Source organism: Lissotriton vulgaris, chromosome 1_1, assembly GCF_964263255.1.
Source record: "Lissotriton vulgaris chromosome 1_1, aLisVul1.2, whole genome shotgun sequence".
Classification (NCBI taxonomy): domain Eukaryota; kingdom Metazoa; phylum Chordata; class Amphibia; order Caudata; family Salamandridae; genus Lissotriton; species Lissotriton vulgaris.
This window is the reverse complement of record NC_141685.1, coordinates 1252575180-1252600069: the sequence shown is the minus strand read 5'-3', so window position 1 is coordinate 1252600069 and position 24890 is coordinate 1252575180.

Below are 24890 nucleotides of genomic sequence, written 5' to 3'. Positions count from 1 at the left end.
GTCATACCATTTCGACAAGAGTCTGATCATGCTTTTCAAAATAGTTTTGTACAGGAATTCTTGCTGTGAGTGTTATGAAAGAAAAAATGTTACCTTGATGCACATTGTACTCACTGTTTTGCTTCTTTTCAGGTTCCAACAGCTGGTCATCCAAGGCACGTCACTGCCATCACTCTGCAGTTGGTAGAATTGTGACTGTACCTTCCTGTCCAACTGGGAGGACTTCTCAAGGATGTCAAGCACCTTCAATTGAGACCTCCTATGTCCTTCCCTATGTTCAGACTCATGGTAATGACCCCTAATGAGGTGTACTTCAGGTGACATCCGGCCAAATATCCATCCTTCCTCTTTACGCCCAGCTGCTCCTCTGCAGACCTATAAAGGTGAGTCTATTTTGGGAGGACCCCTCTGCAGCAAGCTCTACTTCTTCTATCACAAAATTGAGATGCCTTATCAGTTACCTCCCCAACCATTGTTTATTACGCTGATGGTAAGACAGAGGCAGGATAGACTTCAATGACTCTGAATTCAGGCCAAATAGCACAGACATTACTGTGCTTTTACTTGTGCATTGTTCATTTCGCTTATATACCTGTCCCATAACATTACACACCAGCAGTTTACATGTATGCTGTGAAAATGCCAAACATGCACAGATCCTAGTACTAGAATGCTCATTGGCCAATGAGGAATCAGCTAGAAACTGAATAAATATGACACATCAAAGTTCTTTTTGTTCAAATAGTTTTTATTGAAATTTCAACAAAGAAACAAAAGCGAAAGGGACAGAAAGCAAAAATAAATAAAAACATAAATTACAAGGAAAATGTAGACACTCTGTGGAAACTCGCAGATTTTGAAAATAGGGCTCGTCAAAACAACTTGAGGGTTCTCCAAGTGCCAGAAGGCAAAGAAGTCCAAGACCCCCGCAAGTTTATAGTAGATTTGTTTAAGGACGCCTTTCCGTAGCTAACCAAATGGGATTGGGACAGAGAGATCGAAAGGGCACACCACTTCCATTTAATATGAGGGGGACTGCCAGCCAAGCAACTGATAAATCGATCAAGAGAAATATGGGCAGACCTAGGGCTTTGTTAATCTCTTTTAATAGTTTTCTAGCTCAGGAGGATGTTTTTAAACTTGCAAGACCTGACAAGCGACGACCCAGCCAGGCTTTGAGTTTTTTGTTGCCCCTGACTTTTGTAAATTTACGATGGACAATTGTTGGCGGCTTCGACAATTAATCACTCCGTTACAGGCTAAGGGAGCACAAGTGTTTCTTCTCAATCCTGTAAAATTGAAGATTATACACAAAGAACGTACACAATTTTTTACTAATGTGGGACTGGCCAAGGAATTTTTGAATAAGATTTCTGGATAAGAAATATTTAAACTGGGATTGAATATGAGCATGCCGGGTTGTAGTTTAACCTAAGAGATATGTGCTTTGCTAACTTTTCCTTGTATATTATGTTTGCTTTATGATTTCTTTTATGTAGTGGGTTTCCTTTGACAAATTTAGTATCTTCCGTTAATATATTGTCTCTCCAGTTGGGAAGGAAGGATTTCCTTCTTTCCTCTTGAAATGACTAGTGCAATATGGGTCTTGCGGGTGGATACGAGGAAACTGTCAGCTGACATCTACAGGACCATAAGTCCTAACGCCTTGTTATTGGTAAGGGTGGGGGGAGGGACAAGGGGATGGGGGGAAGAGGGTGGATGGGTGCTGGGAGGGCGTTGGTGGTGGGATTAAAAAGGGGAAAAAAATCCACACTTTCAGTCAAAAATGATAATGAATTGAAAAGAGAGTTAAAAAAAATGATGACATGTAGTACGACAGTAGGCTTTTGTGTGGCAGTCGCCATGTTAAGTTGGGTTGAATGGTGGGGAAATTCAGTTGAGCTATATGGCTGCTGCTAAAGACCTCCGAATATGCTCTTTAAATGTTTCAGGGTTAAACAACTTTAATAAACGGAGAAGAATAGCGGCTGAGCTACGTTATGTTTCCCCGGATATGGTGTGTATAAACGAAACTCACCTCCCATTGAATAAATATCAGGCATTAGCAGAATTGGGCTTTTCTGTCCTATTTTCTTCTCAACAAGCTGGAATGACTAGGCGGGTGGCTATTTTAGCGAAAAAAAATTTGGTCACTGTGCGACGGAAATTAACAGACAAAACTGGCAGGTGGGCTATAGTTGAATGTGGGGGGCAGTATGGGAACTTTACAGTATGTAATATTTATGGCTCCAATGTAGATGAACCAGGGGTTTTGGAAGAGCTCCATGTAGCGTTCGCTGCTTGGGCTACCCTCTTGATTATTTCTGGGGACATGAATATTAATTTAACTGCACAGGATATTGCTGGGGGGGTAAAGGGTTATAAAGGCCGGAAACCGCAGGTATGTAGAGCGCTCCTCAATATATTAAAGGATTATGGATTGGCAGATGTCTGTAGTACCCTGTTCCCAACAGACTCTGGATATACCTTTTACTCCCATCCCCACAAAAAGAAAGTGAGGTTGGACTACTTTTTCATGGAAGTGCCCCACCTAGCTAAAGTTAAAATGCAGATTTATCCGATAATTACATCTGACCATTCACCTATTGTCCTAACACTATTTGGTTGGGGGGCATTGGGTATGGGGAGAAAATTTACCTTTGACCGAAAATTGTGTTTGAATGATGAGTTTCTAGCATATATGACAAGGTGGTTAAGGGAATTTTTAAATAACAATAGGGACACTGCCCCACATAATATTCTGGGACACATTTAAAGCCTGCTTTAGGGGGGAGGTCTTAAGTTTTGGGTTTGCTCGGCAAAAAAAAGTAAAATCAGAGATGGAGTTGTGATACCAGGAACTACAGGCTGCAGAGGAGAAGCTAACGGTGGGGATTGCTACTTGGGGTAATATAGATACTTTAGATTTTGAGGTGGTAAAGAAAAGGGCAAAAAATTTTGGGAGTATGGGATAGTGAAAACACGACAAAATATTTGGTACAACAGAAGATCTGCCATGAGTATGACGAAACAGTAGGACGACCTTTAGCTTTAAAGCTACGTATGAATGAGGCTAGTCGCAATATACCAGGTTTAAAAGATAACTTTGGGGTGTTAAAGACGGATCCCAAAGACATTTTGGCCATTTTTCATGAATTTTACTCTATGCTATATGAGTCAGAACAACACCCTATAGAGGAATTAGACTTTATTTCATTAGGTGAGTTAGTTAAATTAGAACCATTAGCGGTTGATTTACTGGACGCCCCCATATCACCGGATGAGCTAACTAGTGCAGTAAAAACGTTGGCAATGGGGAAAGCAGCAGGCCCGATCAATTACCAGGGGAAATATACAAAGTGTTTTTTGAAGAATTAAAAGGGGTAATGCTAGACACATTTAGGGTAGCTCAAAATGGGTTGGTGCCAAAATCATGGAATGAGGCTACTATTGTAGTCTTCAGCAAGAAGGGTAAAGAGGCTGATCTTCCGGGGTCATACCGACCCATCTCACTTTTAAATTGCGATGGGAAGATATATTCCAAACTTTTGGCTAATCGCCTATCTAAAGTAATTGCCTCACTAGTATCTATTGACCAACACGGTTTTATCCCCGGTCGAGGAACGGTGGCGCATATAAATAAAGTTATTACCTTATTTGATATAGCCGAGGTAGAGAAACGCAATTTGGGGCTGATTCTGCTTGACGGAGAAAAAGCGTTCGACCGGGTGGAATGGAACTATTTATGGCTACTTATGGAGAATATGGGATTTCCTAGAAAATTTATGATGGCATTGCAAGTTCTATATGAGTTACCGATAGCGAGAATAGTATCTATGGGCACAACTTCAGAAATAGTGCAGATTACTAGAGGTACAAGAGAGGGATGCCCCTGCTCTCCCCTGCTTTTCGCATTATATATCAACCCTTTTATTCATATGATTTCTAGTAGTACTGCTATTAAACCATATTGGGTACGAAATATCCCCCACAAAGTCTTCGCTTTTGCTGATGAAATTGTGATAACATCAGAAGATCCCGCCCTCGCTCTGATAGAGATTGAACGGTTTGCCAGGTCCTTTGGACAACTGTCTGGCTATAAGTTAAATGCTGCGAAAACGCAGCTGGTATGTTCTGAAACGGTGAGAGTTAATGATGCTAGAGTAGTTGTGGAAGCAACCTATTTGGGTGTTAAGATAAGGGCAGCTATGTTTGAGGTAGTGGAGGCAAATTGGGGTTCGATTTATAGAAATATAGCAGATTCTTTAGAGAAGTGGGGGAGGTTACATTTCACCCTAATTGGTCGAACAAATATACTAAAAATTAATATTTTGCCAAGGGTCATATACCTTTATAGAGCATTGCCACTAGAAATACTACCAGCTCAACTTCAGAAGTTGCAGGCTTTGTGTGCTAGATTTACATGGACCCCTGGAAAGCCGCGGAGAGCTAAGCGGTTTATGACATTACCAAAGGACAGAGGGGGTCTAGGGGTGCCTGATTTCGTTTTATATTATTATGTTTGTTTTCTGCAAAGAGTGTGTACTTTATTGTTTGGAGGGGAAGAGGATACTATAACAACATTAAGCCTTAGTAGCTCTATTTATCATTTAACTTTAGGAAAGGAAGCTAATCGTAGCCTATTTAGAGAGATAGAATGGAGCTATTTCAAAAGAACTAGGTTTAAGACGGTAACAGCAGCCAGCAAAGTATGGAAGAAAGTACGTAAACTGATTAATTTAGGAACTTTAACGTATTATACCCCAATGAATGCGGTAAAATTGCTTCCATCCATTTTTGGGGATAATGCGGCGAGGGCTTGGCAGACAAAATGGATCAATGTATTAGGGGACCTATACGATCAAAGGGGAGTGATTAAACAGTTCGCTATCTTAGCACAGGCTCACAGGTTATCGCAGTCACAGTTTTTTAAGTTTTTACAATTTAGGGATTTTTGGTTAAACGAAATTTGAAGGTAATTTCTAATCTCTTGATGGAAGCCTTAAAATCTCAAAGTAGAATTGGTGGGCTGTACAAAATTTTAAGTTCTGGCAAAAATGATGATTTGGAAAGACATAAGTTGTATTGGGTGGAGACCCTGGGAGAAAACGAAATAGATATTTCAATTTATGAAGCAATTATAAGAGCTAGTGAAGTTCTTATGCCAGCAAACTTACAATTACTTAAAACTTTATTTAGGTTACACTATACACCCGTGCGGATGAAAAAATGGGGTTGTCGCTATGATGGTAAATGTTTTCGTTGTGCTGCACCCAATGCCGAAATAGACCATATTTTTTTTAGTTGTGTTAAATTGTATTTGTTTTTACGAGATATAGAACGGTTTCTAGCTGACATACTAGGCGGGCCTGTCCGCATTACTCCAGCCTTGATGCTTCTAGGGATGAGACAGCCCGTTTCAAAGGGGGGGTGTATGTATCAACATAGACGTTTTTTATTTGTAGCAATAACTGTAGCCCGCTTATGTATAGCGGGGGATTGGCTATGCCCTGAACCTCCAAGATTTGAGGTTTGGGGGGCTAAGATGTATAGAATAGCTAGTTTTGAATTTAGTTTATATTCATTAAAGGGGGTAAGGAAACGGAAATTGGGCCTTATGATGTGGGAACTTTGTTTGGCCCATATGAACAATTGAGTGTATTATTATTATGCAAGTATATGTGGAGGTATGACTTGTATTACAAGATTAACTGTGGATCTAAAAGGATCTAAAAGGATATTTGAAGGATATTTGAAATGATAATTTTCAAGTTAAAGTACATCATGGGGGTACTCTGATGATGAATGATGGGGTTATTGTTTGCATGACTAGAGCTGGGCCCGGGTCCTATTTGTGTTGCTTAACCCCTTCTTTTGTATAGAGGATATCTGTAACTCTACTTTAATTTTTTTATGATGTCTTGATGATTTAACTCTCTTGATAGGTAATTGCTGTGTAATTTTTGGTTTTTGTATGTTGTCACTCCTAAATCGTAGGTCTAATGTACATAATTTAATTGTAAGATTAATACTTTGAAAAATGTATCATGTGTCTGGAAGTGTGGAATTAAAAGAAATTAAAAAAAAGGAAAAGGTAGAAAAAGTTCAATTTTACAGACAAGCTTATGTTTGCAAAACATAGAATACAGAGTAGAGGTAATAGTATTCTCTTACTTACGAACTGCTTATCAGAACATCTGGATATTCAATGTCACAACATGAAGAGTACATACAAACATATATCACGTGTACATACAAACATATCACGTGTATGTTCTATGCAGCACCACAATTTGCAAAATTAACGTAGAACACTCATGTCACATCATTATTGTTATTATATTATTATTATTCAGCTTATAGAGCGCCTGGTTACTCGGATTGAGTGTCCCTGCGCTAGAACACCAGCAATGCCTTGACAGCTTATTACATCTTGATCCGTAGTTTGAAGTGCCTCTAGAGGAAATGTGAAGCATGTTTGATACAAACTCTGTTTGATGGAACACAGGGAGCAGAACAGCAAAGTTCTTTAATGAATAATCTGTATTCAGAAAAAAACAGTAGCTTAACTCAGAATATCACAAAACCTGGGTGAAATTTTACTATTTCATAGTGTAATACTGCAACTTTAAAGCATGGAAAACATTACACTAAGACAACACAATGGAAAACATTAGATTTATTTTAAAACATTCTGAAAAAATTCGAGGAAGTGGGTTATCAGTTGTAGGGAGAAGTACCCACTTCACAGAATAATCACAATTCCTTTCAGGGGAAACCCTTAAAGTCAAAATTACCTGGCACTTACCCCCTGGCAGCTATGGCACAGAGCAGACAAGTATTTATGTAGTACTTAAACAGTAATAAAGGTACCAAACAACAACAGGAAACAAATTCAGAAAAATAGAAAATATTTTCAGAAATAAAATTACATAAAAATAAAAGAAATACAATCAGACAAACTAGAGTGGATTTATAAAGTTTGTATTTAAAACCACCAAAGTACGCTAAGTGCCAACCATGGGCAATTGGTCAAGTGAGACTGGGACAAGGTAAAATTTAAAGCTGACTATGATGGAGCATGATTCGGATAGAACCAGGCTCATCCTAGTCACAAGTTACCTTCTCACATAGAGATTTTTAAGGAGGTTGAAAGTCTTCAGCGAGGCCAGACAGCTGATATGATCAGAGGAACGCCTCACAATGGGGAGCCGATGCAGGAGGTTGCAGAGTCGATTAAAGGCTGCTCAGTGTTGATACAGGTGAAGCGGTCGCCAAAGAATTATGGCATTGCTCGGGTGCTGCTTAGCGTTGAGGCCAGTTAAGCCACAGATGAAGGTGGTTGATGTTGATACTCTGCTTTATGTTGCATGCAGCTGTTGACCATGTGATGCTTGGTGTCGGGCTTGGTGAAGCCGTCCCTGAATGTTCTCAGACTCTATGCTCAGTGTCGGGTTCAGGGAATCTTTCAATTAGCCAGGTGTGGTAAATTTAAATTAACTATACTTAATTTATGCGGTAAAGTTCAATAAGAATAACTCAGTCAAAAAGAAGAGGCAGAGTCCGTGGCATCTGAGTTTTATGAAGGTTTCATTCCTTAAAAAGGAATTGGTTCGAACCAGGTATCATGTTCCATCACCACGAGGGTTCAGGAAGGGAATTGCAATGGACATGTACAATGTTTTATTAACAGGATATCATATATATAGTCAATGCATACAGTAGTATTGAATGCAGAAGGCGTAACAGCTGAGAGAAACGAGATAAGAACATAAGTACGTAACAGAAGGCGTGAACGAGGGCGTACACGGAGGTGTGTGCTAGAAACGTCACTTGAAACGTATCACAAGTAGGTGGATCCATAGAAGAATCCTGCAGAGTCAGCAGAAACATGTGGCAGAGATGCGCGCGCAGCAGCATGACGTGTGATTGACGTGTAACTGGAGGGTGAAGGGGACTTGACATTTAGCCCTACATGTGGAGACAGAAGTCTGGGGTGTCAGAACAACCTAATCCCAAATCATATCTAATATCTTGTGTTTGAGGAACTATATTATCTAGAAGGAAAGGTCTCTCGGGCAGAGGCTATTCTATGCTGACTGCTAATGCGTGCATATGCGACTACGTGTCTACGTGTAAAGCAAGGGGGCCATGGGCCTACCATGGTAACGGGAGCTATGAATTACTTGCATGGAGACAGAAAGGCCGGGCCCTTTGCTCTGCAGCAGGGAAGGATGTTTACCTAAACTACTAGACAGGAATGTATTTTTCGAGGAGCGGAGCAGATAACTTGAAGGCTGAATACAGTTTTGGCAGGCAAACAGGCCGAGCCAGGCACCGCTAGCCGCGCAGGGAGTAAGTAAAAGGTCATAGAAGCAGCAGACTGTAGTTTTCGGAAACAGGAGGCAGAAAGGGCTCGATGGCAGGAATCAGGGCCTAACTCGCCAGAGCTAGTGAAACATGAAAGTGCACCATGTAAAGACGTTGGCAAGGCACACTTAGGAACTAAATATCCGACCCATTCATGGTGGATCTGAAAGAGGACATGTTAACGTTGGACGCAAATGTATTTGCGTCTTCATAGCTGGTTGTGGAGGGAACTTACATGTACTAGAAGCACGTACATGGAGCCGTTGGGGTCTACGATAGGGGACACAATTGACCATAAAAATTCACATTACCTCATTCCCTCCTTGTCCCCTACGGACCCTTCATGAGACATCAATCCTCATTAATCTATCAATCTGTTCATGTAACATCATTTGCTCTTCTTTCTTCTTACGGCGTTTTGAATGTGAACTTGAATGAGGAATACATGATGTGGCGCACAAGCCGCAAATCGCTGGCCCACATTGCAGACATAGGCAACAACTGAATACTATAAGAAGGGCTATACCTAGGAAGGATAGGACTTTCCATCCCCAGGCTGACAACGTGGTCCAGAACCAACCGGACCAAGTCCAGGTGCCTGGATTCTGGTGTATCAGACTTGCAATCTTGTGAAGACGGGTAATGGCTCTATATACTGATGGCGCGTTTTCTGGAATGAAAACACAGCAGCTCGATCCGATGACTCTACAAGCTCCGCCCCTATCGGCCAGGATGACGTCAAGGACAAGACGATTTTGAAGAACAACAAGTCTCATAGCAGACTGTTCCTCTGTCAGGTTGCCTAGGGCAGAAGTAGTTTCATTCACTACAGCTTCAAGGGTTCTAGTTAATTTGCGTATCAGTTTATTATTAAAAACAGCACCTAAGTAGGGAAAGAAACCTTTATTGAAATCTGTGTATTGCTCCCATGCCGTTTCAGTGTAGTCGACAATCGGGAGATCTCTCTGTGGTCTATTGTGTACTAGATGGGTGTCCCTATGATAATCAGGAGGGGCTAGAAAAACAGGTGGCAGAAGGAATGCAATGTAACAGGTGCCATCCCAATCTAGAGGTAAGCGGATATATGCGGTATGACCACAAATGAAGTAGGAATGACGGGAAGCCTTGAAGGTAGACTTGCCCTTATCACTGAATTCGATCACAGTAGTACATTTACTATGACCCAGGTGTACTGAACCATTCTTTCTGACACATAATTCACCTTTGACTGGAAGTACGGACATAGCGGGCAAGACTGGTTCTGTTTCGGATTCAACACTCAGAATCATGAGGTTAAGTGTAAAGTTACCTAATCCATATACTTCATTTTCTAGATCAGTTCCTGTCCTTTTGGGAAGACCCTCCTTGTCAGGAAAACATACTTTATGCAAAACGGTGTTCAGGTTTCCCCATACCCAGTTGCCCTGGTAAACTACAGAATCTGAATTTAAGGAATTAATCAAACTAAACCATGCCCCACAGGAACCATTGTGTGTGAACGGGTACGGGAAGAGGGGCAGAACTCCCTTGTATTTCTGATAGGGAGGGAGTCGGCCACATATCCAACAATTGGTAGCATTGCTGGTCTGATGGGAATGGTGTAACATACTAATGAATGTATTGTTGCGCAGCGCAAGTCGGTAAGATAACTCATGCGGGGGTAGTTCACTGAAAGAGTGCTCGGCAGTAACATTGAAGGAAGAATGTGCACGCTTGAAAATAGGATAATATACATGTAACAGTACACTTGCAGCAATAATCATAAGGCTCAGGAAAAACATAATCAATAGAGTCACAATACAGTGACTGCGAAGAGATTTACAATATTCACGTTTCTTGAGCAGTTTCTGTCTATCTCTCTCTCTGTTGGGGTCTAGAGGATACATGTCAGAAACTCGTCTAACCGATTCACCTAGAGGAGGACTTAAACAATTAAACTGTCTGACTTGCTAGACCTTGGGAAGAATTTTTCTCTACCAAAGGGAGTTTTGAGTCAGTCTGTGGAGGAGGGCCGGGCTGGGAGTCTGAAACTGGCGGCAGTCCATGAAACTTTTTGATATGACTCGAGTGGAGCCAGCCCTTGCGGCCCTCGATTTTAATAGCTGTCCTTGTGGTCAAAAGTACTAGCTTCGGTGCTTGCCAGCGGGGCTCCAGCGGACTTCTCCTGTCGAAATTCCTTACGAAGACGAGATCCCCCGGAACAACTTCATGCGGTTTCACCTCGGTGTTGTCGGGAAAGGCTGCAGCGACCTGTGAACGACATGATTGTAGTGCAGACATCAAGGAGGCAAGGTAATCTGTCAGCATATTACAGTCAACATCGGTAATTTTTCGAGGCAAAGGCGTCCCCCACATATTCGGTGGCCTACCAAAGACCACCTCGTACGGGGATAGCCCTGTTCTGGAGTGTGCGACCATCCTCATATAAAAAAGGGCAACTGGCAAAGCAACTATCCAGTCGACACCTTTCTCTCTACAGATTTTAGCAAGACGAATTTACAGAGTCTGATTGTGTCTCTCTACGAGACCTGCTGCCTCGGGATGTTGGACACAGTGGAACTTCCACTGATAGCCTAGCAGGAGTGATACCTGCTTCATAAGCTCGGACGAGAATGGCTGACCGTTATCGGAGTATACGATGCGGGGCAAACCATATCTGGGGAAGAATTCACGAACCAGCTGCTTGGCAGTGGTCGGAGCAGTGTAATCTGGGACTGGATATGCTTCTGTCCAACGGGAGAGTGCACATACAACTACGAGGACATACTTGAATCCTCGACAGTGTTCCATCTGGATATAATCCATCTGGAGGACTTCAAAAGGGTGATCGGGAGGATGAAATCCACCTTGTTCTACGGGAATGCTTTTACCTGGATTGAACTGGCAACAAATCATGCAAGTACGCACTTTCTGTTTGGCTGCTGCTCGTAAATGTTTATTGAACCAGAGGTGTTGAATACTATCTAGCATGGCTTTTTCTCCTAAATGTGCTGGACTGTATACTGCGTTAATGATAACTTGAACCATAGAGTCGGGGAGAAACCATGTAGATTTTCCCTTCGTCATCCATCCCTGTTCTGTCTGGACCCCTCCTAGTTCAGTCCATTTCTTTATTTCGTCTGGTGTAGCATGTGTCTGTATGTCAATTACATCTAGGGCGGGATCCTTAACTGTCATGCAATGTGTCGGTGTCGCGACTATTGTCTTTGTCAGATCAGTGGTGTGAATCTGATTCTGAGCTGTATGTTTGGCTGTTCGGTCTGCCAGGTCGTTACCCTGGGAAATTGTATCTATGACTTTCGTATGTGCCTTGCACTTCATGATGGATATGGCTGTAGGCAGATGTATTGCTTCTAACAGAGTTTGAATGAGAGGACCGTGCTGAATTTTGGCACCGTGAGAAGTCAAAAAACCTCTCTCTCGCCAGAGTACTCCGAAGTCGTGTACAACTCCGAATGCATAACGGGAATCTGTGTATATGTTAACTCTCTTGTTCGTTGCTTGAATACAGGCTTGTGTCAGAGCGATGAGCTCTGCTGCTTGGGCTGACAGGGTGTCAATACAATTCGTTTTTATGACTTCAGTTTCTGTTGTGACTGCATAGGCGGCCACTAATTCTCCTGTACTTGTTCTCATGCATGAACCATCCACATAAAGTGTCAGGTCTGGATCTGGTAATGCGGTGTCTGTCAAGTCTTGTCTGGGTTTCGTCGTGATGGTAATGACTTCAATGCAATCATGTGCCAATGGGTCTGTTTCAGTTAATGGCAAAAGTGTAGCAGGGTTCAATGTATTACAACATCTAATTTCTATGTGTGGCTGAAACAATGTCAATTCATAACCTGTCAGTCGCGCTATAGTCAAGTGTTGAGTCTGTGTTCGGTTTAAATGAACTTCCACGGAGTGTGGAACTTGTACTGTCAATTGATGTCCTAACACTATTGAATCACTTTGTCTGATTGCTAGAGCTGTTGCTGCAACTGATTTTAAGCACGCAGGCAAGGCCTGGGCTACTGGATCCAATGTACTAGAAAAGTAAGCACATGGTTTGTGTGAACCTGCTTGATCCTGAGTGAGTACTGACAATGCAGTACCTTCACATTCTGTGACAAAAAGTGTAATAGGCTTGCTGTAACATGGTGTCGCTAAAACTGGTGCTTGACATAAGGCTTTCTTTAAGTCATCAAAAGCTTGTGTATGTTCCTGAGTCCAAGGGAGGACAGTCGATGTCGCTGCCTCCTGGGTTGTCAACTGTATGAGTGGCTTTGCTAGAAATGCATACTGAGGGATCCATTGTCTGCAGTAAGAAGTGAGGCCTATAAAAGCCCGTACTTCCTTTTATGTCCTGGGTGGTAACATGTTTGCAATTAACTGGATGCGGTCAGGTGTTAGCTGTCTCCCCCATTTGGACAGCAAGTGCCCAAGGTACACCACTTGCTGAACACAGAATTGCAGCTTCGAAGGGGACACCTTGTGCCCCTTGTCAGCCAAGAAATGCAAAACCGTCAGTGATGCTAGTTCACATTCAGGTTCACTTCGGGCGGTGATCAGTAGATCATCGACATACTGAAGTAGGGCAGTGTTGTCAGGCATGTGAATACTGTCGAGTTGTCTTTTCAGTGGTGGCTATAGATGCTGGGGCTTTCTGTGAATCCTTGAGGTGCGCGTGCAAATTTGAAGCTTCGTCCATTTAAACAGAATCCGAAAAGGTATTGGCTTTCTGGATCAATCGGGACACTAAAGAAGGCGTTCTTCAGATCAATTACGGTAAAGAACGTTGCCTTAGAATCAATAGCTGTCAATAGAGATGAGATATCCGGGACCACAGGGTACTGCGGTACAATGCATTTATTCAATTTGCGTAAATCGATAACTAATCGATAAACTGGTGGTGCATTTGGATCAGTGCGTTTAAGAATTGGAATGATAGGAGAATTACATAAATTCGAGTCGGTTTCTACAACCACTCCGTGTGCAATGAGCTCGTCAATGATTTTCAGTAAAGCCACTACAGCATCTGGGGGTAACTTGTATTGTCGAATTCGTGGTAAAACGACTCCTGGTTTAAGTGTGACACGATATGGTGTAATGTGCATACAACCTACATCAGTGGGGCCCTGTGCCCATAAATGTGCAGGTACATTCTGTAATCTGGGATCAATATCTCTCAACACATAGTGACCTTTAAAGTCACGTAAAAACAATCTTACTCCTTCCGGAGAACAGCAAATAACAGCTCCTAGAGCTTTCAGTGTCTTGATACCTAACAAGTTTTCTGGACATGACTTTGTGAGTAATAAATCTGTAGTACGTGTCAATGGACCAACTGCAAGGGGAAGTGGTTGCGATACTTCATTAATAATAGGCTTGCCTGAAAAACCAAGGGAAACATTCTGTGAGCCTGAGAGGGGTGCCCCTGGAACCTCGTCGTGACTTATCGTTGTTCTGCTTGCCCCTGTATCAATTAAAAACTTTCTGTCTTTCCCTAATACTTGACTGTGTACATAAGGACCCTCTTGATCTACAGGAACCTCAATAAGAGGCAAGCCAACTTCCCTCTCTAGGCTGTTTCATGTGTATCGCTGATAATCGGGATAATCAGTTTGGGCATACTGGTGCATCTGCTGAGTTGCATGTTGTGTTGCAGCAATCGGTTGTGGCTGTGGTACCGCTACTGTCTGTACTGTCTGTTGTGAAGCTTGCATAGGCTGGATATTCTGTGGTACTTGTTGTTGGACCTGGTCCTGTCTAGGAGGACGCGGTCTCTCTTTAGTTTTTCCAGTAAGTATATTATGTTTCAAAACTGCACAATCGTTTATATAGTGACCTGGCTGTTTACAATAGTTGCATGTCCCTTTAACAGGAGCTGCTGAATTATTGGACTGTGTCGTGCCCTTTTTCTGACCGTCAGCTGGAACTGACTGAGCAACTAACATTTTCATTTTCGTGTCTTTCATACGTCGTTGTTCGTGATCATATTCTTCTCTAATTCTGTTCTGGTGGTACTGTAACATCTGTAACATTTGTGAAGGCGTATTTGCTTGCCATGTGCTCTCGACTTTCTGTACACGATTCTTAACTTGGGGCAGGGAATTCTCGACTAACTTGGTTACAAAAAGATGTGGATATGACTCGCTACTTGCTTTTAGGCCACTATTAATACCAAAACATTTCTCAAATCGGGAATAAAAATCACTGGTGTCTTCATCGGGTTTCTGTTTACAGGCTGAGATCGCATCCCAGTCCTCCTTTTTAGTAGCTAATAAACGTGGCAATACTTGTACTAACAATCCTGGTAATGCTTTAGTTTTGTCCCCAAGCCCTAGGCCTGGGGTTCGAGTATTTTCTTCGTTTTCTAATGCAGCCCATTCAATCTTTTGCTCTCCCACCTCCTATTCTTTTTCTTTGAGTTTCTCGTAAATACCGGCAGGCAATAATACTTTTAATATTTTCATAATGTCAGGATAGGTATAATCACCCATGAGTAACATGTCTTTTATTTCACGGTGGAAACCTGCAGGGTCTTTATCATGACTGGGCACTAATTTCTTCATTTCTAATAGTTCTATTTTGGTTATGGGCGTGTACACAAACACGCGTCTAAAGGTATTATCATCATTCCTGACTGGGTGTACTTCTCGTAAAGGATTCTGTCTGTCTATGTAATACGACTTTCTTTCCATGGGTGGAGCTGGATCAAACTGTGGACACAGGAAGGCACTATATCTGTGCCGATGCTCTAGAATTACTTTAATTAAATCGGTACCTAGGCCTCTCCATTTATTCATGAGTAGTTCTATTAATATATCAGGTAGGGGACCAGGATCAGAGTGTTGGCTTTTATACAATATAAGGAGGTGTTGTATCATGTATATACCAGCTAGACGCTGTTCATCTGGGGAAAGATTCAAAAACGTTTGCGCTAACGCGTCATCACTATATTTATCAGAACTGTCAGCCCATTGTACTGCTGACCTGGCTAATTCTTGTTTATCCATAGAATCGAGTACATGGTACCCCATTCGTTCTTGAAGTATTTTATCGGTAGCCTGAAATAGATGTTCAGGCGTCTTCGGGTTTGACATGGCAACTTGAAAAAGTCTTTTACTTTCTGGGCGTACCGGACGTATTGAATTATTAAAGGGTCTTCCCTTACCTACATATGCTATCATTTCTCTAGCTGGTAATTGCAATGCTCCTGTTGTCGTTTCTGGTTGTTCCTCTTCCGAGGATTCATTCTTGTCTGAATCTATTTCTATTTCAGGCTGTCTTCTTCCGTGTATTTTTTCTACTGCTTTTCGGATCCTTCGGTACATGTTTTCTATACAACCCTGTTTATCATGTTTTCCGTCTGCTATATTCTGTCCCCATTTGTTAAGTGCTTTCATTTCTTCCTGGTCTACACCAGGCCTATCTTGGTCTCTTATTAAGCAGTTTATAAAAAAAACGTAATATCATCTTTTGAGTGTCAACTTTCTGGTGCGCCATGGCCTCGCCAATACTTTCAGGACCTTCCCCCGTTTGGACAAAATGATATATTCTGTCTAGATGATCAATCATTCCTGGTAGTAACATTAAATAGTTTGCAACTCGCCGTAGACGTACTGATGCTAGCATCATTCTGTCGTCTTTACCGGGTACTGGATCATATCTACAGTCTGTAAGAGGCTCTTTAAGTATGTCGTAACTAGCTGTTTGGGGTGTACGTTGTTGCGCTAAATCCCTATAAGTCAATCTATGTGTTTGTGGTGGCGTTTGAAAACCTCCTGTCGCACCTCTCGAGGTGCCAGGTCCAAAAGGGTTTAGTGGGTGATAGCCAGGAATAATAGGTGCAGGAAGGGGTGGGGGAACAGGCGGAGGATGTGGAGCGGGAGGAGGAGTTTGTTGTTGCGGAAGTGGGGGTAGATTATCTCGGGGTGGAGTGCCGTCAGCGGGTGGTGTGCGGACACGTGGATTTGTATATGCGGGAGCTACGTCGTCTAAATAGGAAGAAAGGAAAATGTCTTCTGTGGTCTTGTGACGTAATTTAGTCGGGAGCAATGGAGGTGGCAGATCTTTCGGTACTTCCGGGGTGGCCTTAGGTAAACCCTCGGCCAGCAGAGGATACATACCATTCGCAAGAGTATTTCGCTGTCGGTCTACTTGTTCTGCTTTTACTCGTATCCCCTCTTCCACTAATACGTTTTCTCGGACTTTGTCTGAATCCTCTCTATGTTTTTCTGCTTTTCTGAGTGCTTTCTCTGTGCGTCTGTGCGATTCTTTACGCCATAGTTCAATGGCGTCCTTCTGTGACTGTCTGGCTTTCTTTTTCCATAACGCTTCTTCTACTCTCATGATGCAATCGGCATCCCATGTCCCTGTAGCGGGCCATCTTTGATTCTCTGCTAAATCTTTGGTATAGTCTACCCACAAGTCGAGATATAATACGGCATCTAAGCCATGCTTGTGGTACATAAAGTGCCCTGGAGTGTCCCTAGGTGGAACAGGCACTGCCTCTTCTAGAATCCCTTTTCTAGTTCCTATCTGTTTCAGTTTGGAAAACAGCGGCATGTTTCAGCCGTACTACTTGGGACTTGATACTTACTTGGACTTGGACACAACTAATACAGTAAACACGGTAATGTAGATCGAACAATCACTCATACCACGACATTAAAACATATTTAAACATTTTGAAAAACGAACAATAATAACTAGAATAAAACTAACTACCTGCATACTCGATATACTGCTAAACAGTACAGATACACCGCTAAACAGTGCAGACCGGGTCTGTGTACCCAAACCCGTCTTGACCGGACACAAACTAATGCACCCGTCTAGATACGTCCCCAGCAACGGTACTCACCGGGAAGCACGGAACAGAAGGCCTCGGAAACTCGACACTGGACTGGACCGGACTGGACTGGACTCGACTCGTGACGTAAGCACTTCGAAACTTCGGAACTGGTGGGCCTCTGAATACCTCGGACTTTGCTCTCTCAGCTAGGCTCTGGTCGGGATCCTCCGCACTCCTCACCGCCTCGTCTGGGTGTCGATCGCAGCCTCAGTCACCTCCGTTGGCCTGAGGGAGATACAGGAAATCCTGCGGGTACGCGTAGTTGTCCGTCAGTGCTGTGGCAGGGGACCGGGCCTGCAACGCACCGCCGGCGCGTAAGGTGGGGGAGGGTTCCCTATTCGGGCGCCAATTATGTGGTAAATTTAAATTACCCATACTTAATTTATGCGGTAAAGTTCAATAAGAATAACTCAGTCAAAAAGAAGAGGCAGAGTCCGTGGCATCTGAGTTTTATGAAGGTTTTATTCCTTAAAAAGGAATTGGTTCGAACCAGGTATCATGTTCCATCACCACGAGGGTTCAGGAAGGGAATTGCAATGGACATGTACAATGTTTTATTAACAGGATATCATATATATAGTCAATGCATACAGTAGTATTGAATGCAGAAGGCGTAACAGCTGAGAGAAACGAGATAAGAACATAAGTACGTAACAGAAGGCGTGAACGAGGGCGTACACGGAGGTGTGTGCTAGAAACGTCACTTGAAACGTATCACAAGTAGGTGGATCCATAGAAGAATCCTGCAGAGTCAGCAGAAACATGTGGCAGAGATGCGCGCGCAGCAGCATGACGTGTGATTGACGTGTAACTGGAGGGTGAAGGGGACTTGACATTTAGCCCTACATGTGGAGACAGAAGTCTGGGGTGTCAGAACAACCTAATCCCAAATCATATCTAATATCTTGTGTTTGAGGAACTATATTATCTAGAAGGAAAGGTCTCTCGGGCAGAGGCTATTCTATGCTGACTGCTAATGCGTGCATCTGCGACTACGTGTCTACGTGTAAAGCAAGGGGACCATGGGCCTACCATGGTAACGGGAGCTATGAATTACTTGCATGGAGACAGAAAGGCCGGGCCCTTTGCTCTGCAGCTGGGAAGGATGTTTACCTAAACTACTAGACAGGAATGTATTTTTCGAGGAGCGGAGCAGATAACTTGAAGGCTGAATACAGTTTTGGCAGGCAAACAGGCCGAGCCAGGCACCGCTAGCCGCGCAGGGAGTAAGTAAAAGGTCATAGAAGCAGCAGACTGTAGTTTTCGGAAACAGGAGGCAGAAAGGGCTCGATGGCAGGAATCAGGGCCTAACTCGCTAGAGCTAGTGAAACATGAAAGTGCACCATGTAAAGACGTTGGCAAGGCACACTTAGGAACTGAATATCCGACCCATTCATGGTGGATCTGAAAGAGGACATGTTAACGTTGGACGCAAATGTATTTGCGTCTTCATAGCTGGTTGTGGAGGGAACTTACATGTACTAGAAGCACGTACATGGAGCCGTTGGGGTCTACGATAGGGGACACAATTGACCATAAAAATTCCTATTACCTCACAGGGAGTAGTACACTCGGACCACAACCAAAGCTGCTGGATCTTGAGGACTGTATTTGGGGGTCAGGACTCGCTCCCATAGAGGCCAGCAGAGGGGACCAGGTTAGGTCAAGATGACACAGGTCAGCTGGAAATGCCTCCAGAATCTTGTTCTAGTCCTGTAGCTCAAACAGAAGGGCAGCCAACTGGCCACTAGAGTCACGTTTGGGACTGGATTCAAGGCATGCAGGTCCAATCTTTTTTCAGATTTCTCTCAAATCATGGCAGTCCTTCTACTGATTTTTCTAAGTTCCAGGAGCATGCTTGGGATGCCACATGTATGCCCAGTGGCACCCGGAGTGAGTGGGGAAGCTCCCTGGCCAAAAGGGTAACAGGTCCCAGTCGTGATCATATCCTAATTTGCAGCAAGAAAATTTACAGCACTTCCTGTGTATTTCTGCTAACTATCCCACAGTGTCCCTCTCTCCCTAAATCCAACATGGCTGAGGCTTTCTTCTCCTGGTCGGAGCTGAGTGACCCCTACAGGTGTGGCTATGGAAGTGGAAAAACCCTCCCCTTTTGTGACTTCATACCGATTTGGGGCAGCTCCCTCTCCCACTGTAATTGATACTAGCCTGACTAGGAGGATAATAGAGAGGACAAGCCCAGGTCTGAGCTATGTCTGCCTGATGATTGATGCCAATCAAGGCACTGGCACAGCCCACAGGCCATCCTGTCAAGGGAAGGACAGCACCTTCTCACAGCCAAGGCACTTTGTTTCTGTCCTTGAAGCTATTCACATCTCACCACAGAAGAGCCATTACCTGACAGGTGACAGTTTGAATACTTATAGAAAAGCTTTTAGAGGATATAGGCGGTAAAGCAGTAACTTTATTAAAATGCATTGTGCCCACTAGTTAGGCAAACTACGACTTTGCCATTAAATTGGATTTTGTTGAACTACAAAAAAGATTCCTCAAATTATTTTTCTAGCTGCTATTAACCAGAATCTATCACTATAGGATGTAATAATGTGATCCAGTATTTTCCTATGGGAACAGCGTATCTTGCTACAGTGAAAACATCTTTCATGATTTTCATTGAAAGACGTGTGGAACACTACACTTTTACATGCCCTACTTTTAGATGCTGTGTTCTCTACCTTATAGCAACAAGGCTTACTTTAGAGGTGACTTATTAATCTTTAAAAGAAAGGTTTAGGTCTATCAAAAGGGTTTATTTTGTCAGTTCAGATTGTCAGTTTTATTGTGCACTGCTTCAATGGTAGGCTTGGTGACAGGCTTGCAGTGTCACTGCAGTGAGGGGGCATAGCTTGGTGCTTCTGCCCACTGGTGATGTTTAACTTACAGGTCTAGGGTGCACTTGGTATTGTATACCAAAAACTAAATAAGTTACGGTGCCAATCCAGTGGATGCCAATTTCATCGTGTTGAAAGAGGTTTAGGCCAAAAAAACAGTTAAGGTAAAAATACGGGGGAATACCACACAAAAGACAGTCATTATCAACAAAAATGTATATGTTGACACATTATTAACCTTCAGTTTGAACGTAGTATGTATATATATATGATTAGATGTGACTTACCTTGAATGCTGCTCACCGACAAAGCATGCCAGGTAGGAGATGAGGGTTAAAAAACTTCAGCATTCTAGAATAGACAACACATAGAATCGGAAGATCAGTGGATGAGCATGTGATTGATGATAGGATAAAAAACTACCATTAAGCTCCGCAAAGGCCAGTGACACAGTGGGGAAATGGAGTACAAGCATTTTTGGTGGACTTGTTATCATTCAGTCTGCACTGTTTTATAAGTGTGGCTAACCTCCAAAAGAAGAGATTGTGGTGAAAAATGAGCCAACCAAAGAGTTTCTAAAATCTATCCTGACTCATGGGATTAACCATAGCCAGAAGAGCAGCACTTGGATGAATGCAAGGAATGGGGTCTTTATTCATGGGCTTATGCAATGCAATCCAAAACACACAGCAAGCTAGGACAGTTGGTTACACCACTTCCAAGGAGAACTAGCACTCCTCCTGTGTAATCCTTACATATAAAGCATACCTTAAGAAGACTTAAATGCATTCTATTATGCTTCTTGGTTGTGTGTGCGTTCTGTTGTACCTTCTTGAGGTTGTCAGTATATATGGAGAGAAAGAATATGGATAATCAACTGTGTGTTGAAGTCCTGGATTTGTCAGTGTGAGCCACAGAGAGCAAATTTAGGGCCCAATTACGAGTTTGCCGTTCTCACAATTGTACTGCTGTGGTGTTGCCCCCAAGAAGAATGCTAGGTCAGCAGTCTCCCGCCTGCCATATTACAAGGTATGCAGCCTAAACCGCCAACTGCATTGACGGAGTGGTTCCCACCTGCAGGGAGTCAGACTGAAATGATGGAGATGTGTAATTTGTCGCCGTCAGAGCCACTACTTCCCACCATGCCTTTTATGAAAACACAGTTGTAATGGCGGTTCCACGGCTGTGGTAGGCCGTCACGGTATGCTCTCAGCAAAGCACCAGAACATAGGCCATTAAATGGATACAAAAAAAACACAGCTAATGTCCATTGGCCAAGTGGACATACCTGGAAATCACACTATAAAAAAACACCCCATTCCAGACCGTGATCCTTTGCCTCTCCACTGCAGCACAGCAAGACCGAGACCAAACGCTTTTGGTTAGATAAGGCAGCCCTATTTTTTCCCCATCCCTTTTAGCACTCTCCAATCACTTTTCTTCCACATTTTTCTAACATCGCTTGGTTTTCTTTTTTTTTTACATTATCACCTACTCAAGTTTATAATTAGATGCTGAGTTGACAATCATAGTGGATGAAATCATAAGAATAGAGCCACAATTGTTTGGAGCCCATGTCTAACATACTTCTCTCAGTGGGAAAAGGGAAATGTGGCCCAGGATAGTCGACAGAGTGAATACTGTAGGTAACACCATGTGTACAAAGGAGGATATTAGGAAGAGGTGAAATGACCTGAGTGGAAAGGTGCGCTCCCTGCCTCCGAGCAGCTCCAGGAGGTCCAGAAGACTGGTAGTGGTCCTTCCAGCACCCCATTACAACTGTTTCCCTGGGAGGAGAAGTATTTGGTCATCCTGCATTCTGAGGGCCTGACAGGAATAGCTGGTGGAGTGGAGTCTGTTACGTTTCACCTCACTAACAGTCACACCACTTCAATGTCCTGTTTGCTCTCATCTCAGCATTTGCTATTGTATTGTCTATCTACTTTCCTAACATGCAATACTCAAAATATTAGAGGTGTTTGATTATTAGTGTTAATGTTTATTGTTGAATATAAGATCACATGTATAAATATTCATCACATGCCACATGTTGCAATGGTGCCTGTAAGTGTATTGCTATGAATATAACATTCAGGGACCCATTATATATGTGATTATGTATATGTATGGTCGATACCACCTGCATTTTGATAACAGGTATGCTACGCAACACATTTTTAAAGTGTTTGCAAGTAAAGATTGAAATGACTACAACTACCATGAGGCCTTGTTTCTGCAATCCTAAACAAGATGCAATGTCGCATATATGACTCTGACCCGGACTCAGCCCCTTCTTGCTGCTTTTCGGCCCTCAACTGCCCATCAAGCTCCGGGAAGGCCACCTCCAGTATGCTGGCCATTAGGGGGGTCAGGGTCCGGTGCGCACCCTGTCCACGTTGGGAGGACAGCCCCACTTGGACCTCCGTAATCTTCCAGGTCCAGTGCCTTAGGTCTTCCCACCTCTTAAAGCAATGGACACTGCACCAGTGATTGACCCATCAGGGTCCGTTCCTTCTGGGTGATGGCTTTCCAAATGGATTGCTTCTGATGGGTGTTGACCTGTATGGATACAATAGATCAATACACAGATTATAATGGCATGTTTTAGGATATGTGTTTGGTTGACATACATTTTGAATACAACTAGCACAAGCATTAACCAATAGTTAACACACTACATGTATCATTTGCACTTGGTAAGCAGTACAAATACATGAATATACACTTTTGTAGCAATCTGCTGACTATCATCAACCCTGGTCATGCCCTACACTGACTAAACCAGCCCACTAACATCATGTAGCCCACTGCAAGCCTACATGCGCTGTGATTTGAGCTACTATGAAACACAACACACCATTGTGACTTCTGAAGAGTAAACTACTTGTGCATAATTGTACAGACACCCTTACAGCCAGGTCCATTAACTTGATGAATACGGTCCATACAGGTTGGTGCATAGTATGAACTACATCCTAAGACTTATGTCACAAAGAAAGGACTGGCATGTGTGTCAGTGAGAGCTTCCTCTCTGTGGATATGTGGACATGTGCACTACTTAAATGGGATATCATACTAGGTCTGATTGACTTTGTGTAGTATGTACTGCCATCATAGGACACACCTTGTGCCATATGATGCTCTGTTACAGGGATGACATTCAACATACCATTGTATGTCTTGCTTAAATGATTGATTGTAACAAGCTGATGATTTCCTTATCAACATCTCTTCTGAAGTACCTAGCTGCACAGTTAATGTTTCACATGTGCAATGGGCCTGTACGGTGCAAGCATTACCTATGGAAAAGTGATGAAAAACCGGTGGGAGTAAGGGGCTTCTCATAAGTAAATGTCACACATTGACAATGTCGGTCAATGGAAAGAATCAGGTTAGGGGGTTACCCCCGACAACATTCCAAATGCTGTCCCTGTAAAAGTAATCAGGGCTACTATTGGTACAGAAACCTCATTTTAAGAACATCCAAGGATCTGCAGGTGTACACTGAGAATACTCTGTGCATCAGTTGTATTGCCACAGTAACTCTGCCCCAGACTGCGTACAACCCATTGTCAGGCCTTGCTCTCTGCAGGCTGAGCATATTGCTCCCACTTGAACATCACATTTCCAGCACTCCAATACATAAAAGTACATCTTGTGGCTATCCAATAAGGGACCTTAAGGCTGTGTGGCACTTTGAAGGTTCAGTGAGGTATAGGTAGCTCCTATACAATAGTTTGGCGAGCCCTGATCTGGCCTGAGTGATATGCGAGACTGTACATATAACCAACATCATCCTCAACTGCTTTTTATAGTATACATACACAGCTCTTGATGTAAAGCCTACACCTTTTTGACACATTTGACATGATCTGAATAGCACATGTATCAAAGTTAGCATGAAAAGTATGCATGTATAGATATGTGCATGCAAGGCAAGTAGGATCTATGGCTTAACACACAACACACATCACAACTGTGATGTTAAGTACATAAAGTACGCTAGATACACAATCCATGACATCATTGTCCTACGTAGGGACCACAAAATGTTACAACAGTAATCTGAATTTACTCTGAGACTCAGAGGCACATTGTAGCTTGTGGGAAGGGAAAGGATGGAGTTGATCAGAGCAAAATATGGGTTTGAAATAGTTACCTGCTCCTCTGGTGTGACATGGAGCTGGTCATACAGGGGAATCACTTCATCTACAAATTTCTCTAGCTCCTCTAGAGAAAAGGAAGGGGCCTTCACACCTGCTTGACCAGGCAAGAGTGCTCCCAGAGGTAGCAAACAACAGCTATAATGCAGGAGTTGTTGATAGCAGCAGTGCCAGGAGGCAAGTGAGTTATTTTTCAAACTCCGGCGTCCATGTACGCCACATATGTGGTCATCATCATTGACAGACACACCCATTGGGCTGTGTCCATAACAATCACCAACATTAACCTGTGCCTGTGCCCGTCATGAATGAAACCACCAACCATGCAGTCATCTTACGTCGATGGTTGGAGGTTCAGAATGTCCTATATGCAAGGTCAGGCATCCACTATTATAGCGACTAGAACTTTAGCATTGGTGCCTATTAAGTGTGTCACAACAACTACAAATGTGTTGTAACATGTTTATATTATGTGTTACTCCATTGCTCTATACTTTGCTTTACACAAACATCTGTTTAGTGCATTACTGTACATGAATGCTATATTACTGACGGTGACGGAATTTTGGGTCAGTTGTATGACCATTTCAAAGTGCAACTCACAAATTGCGCTTGATTGTGAGTCGCAATTCCGAATGTACAACAGTGTCTGAGACAATGATTGCG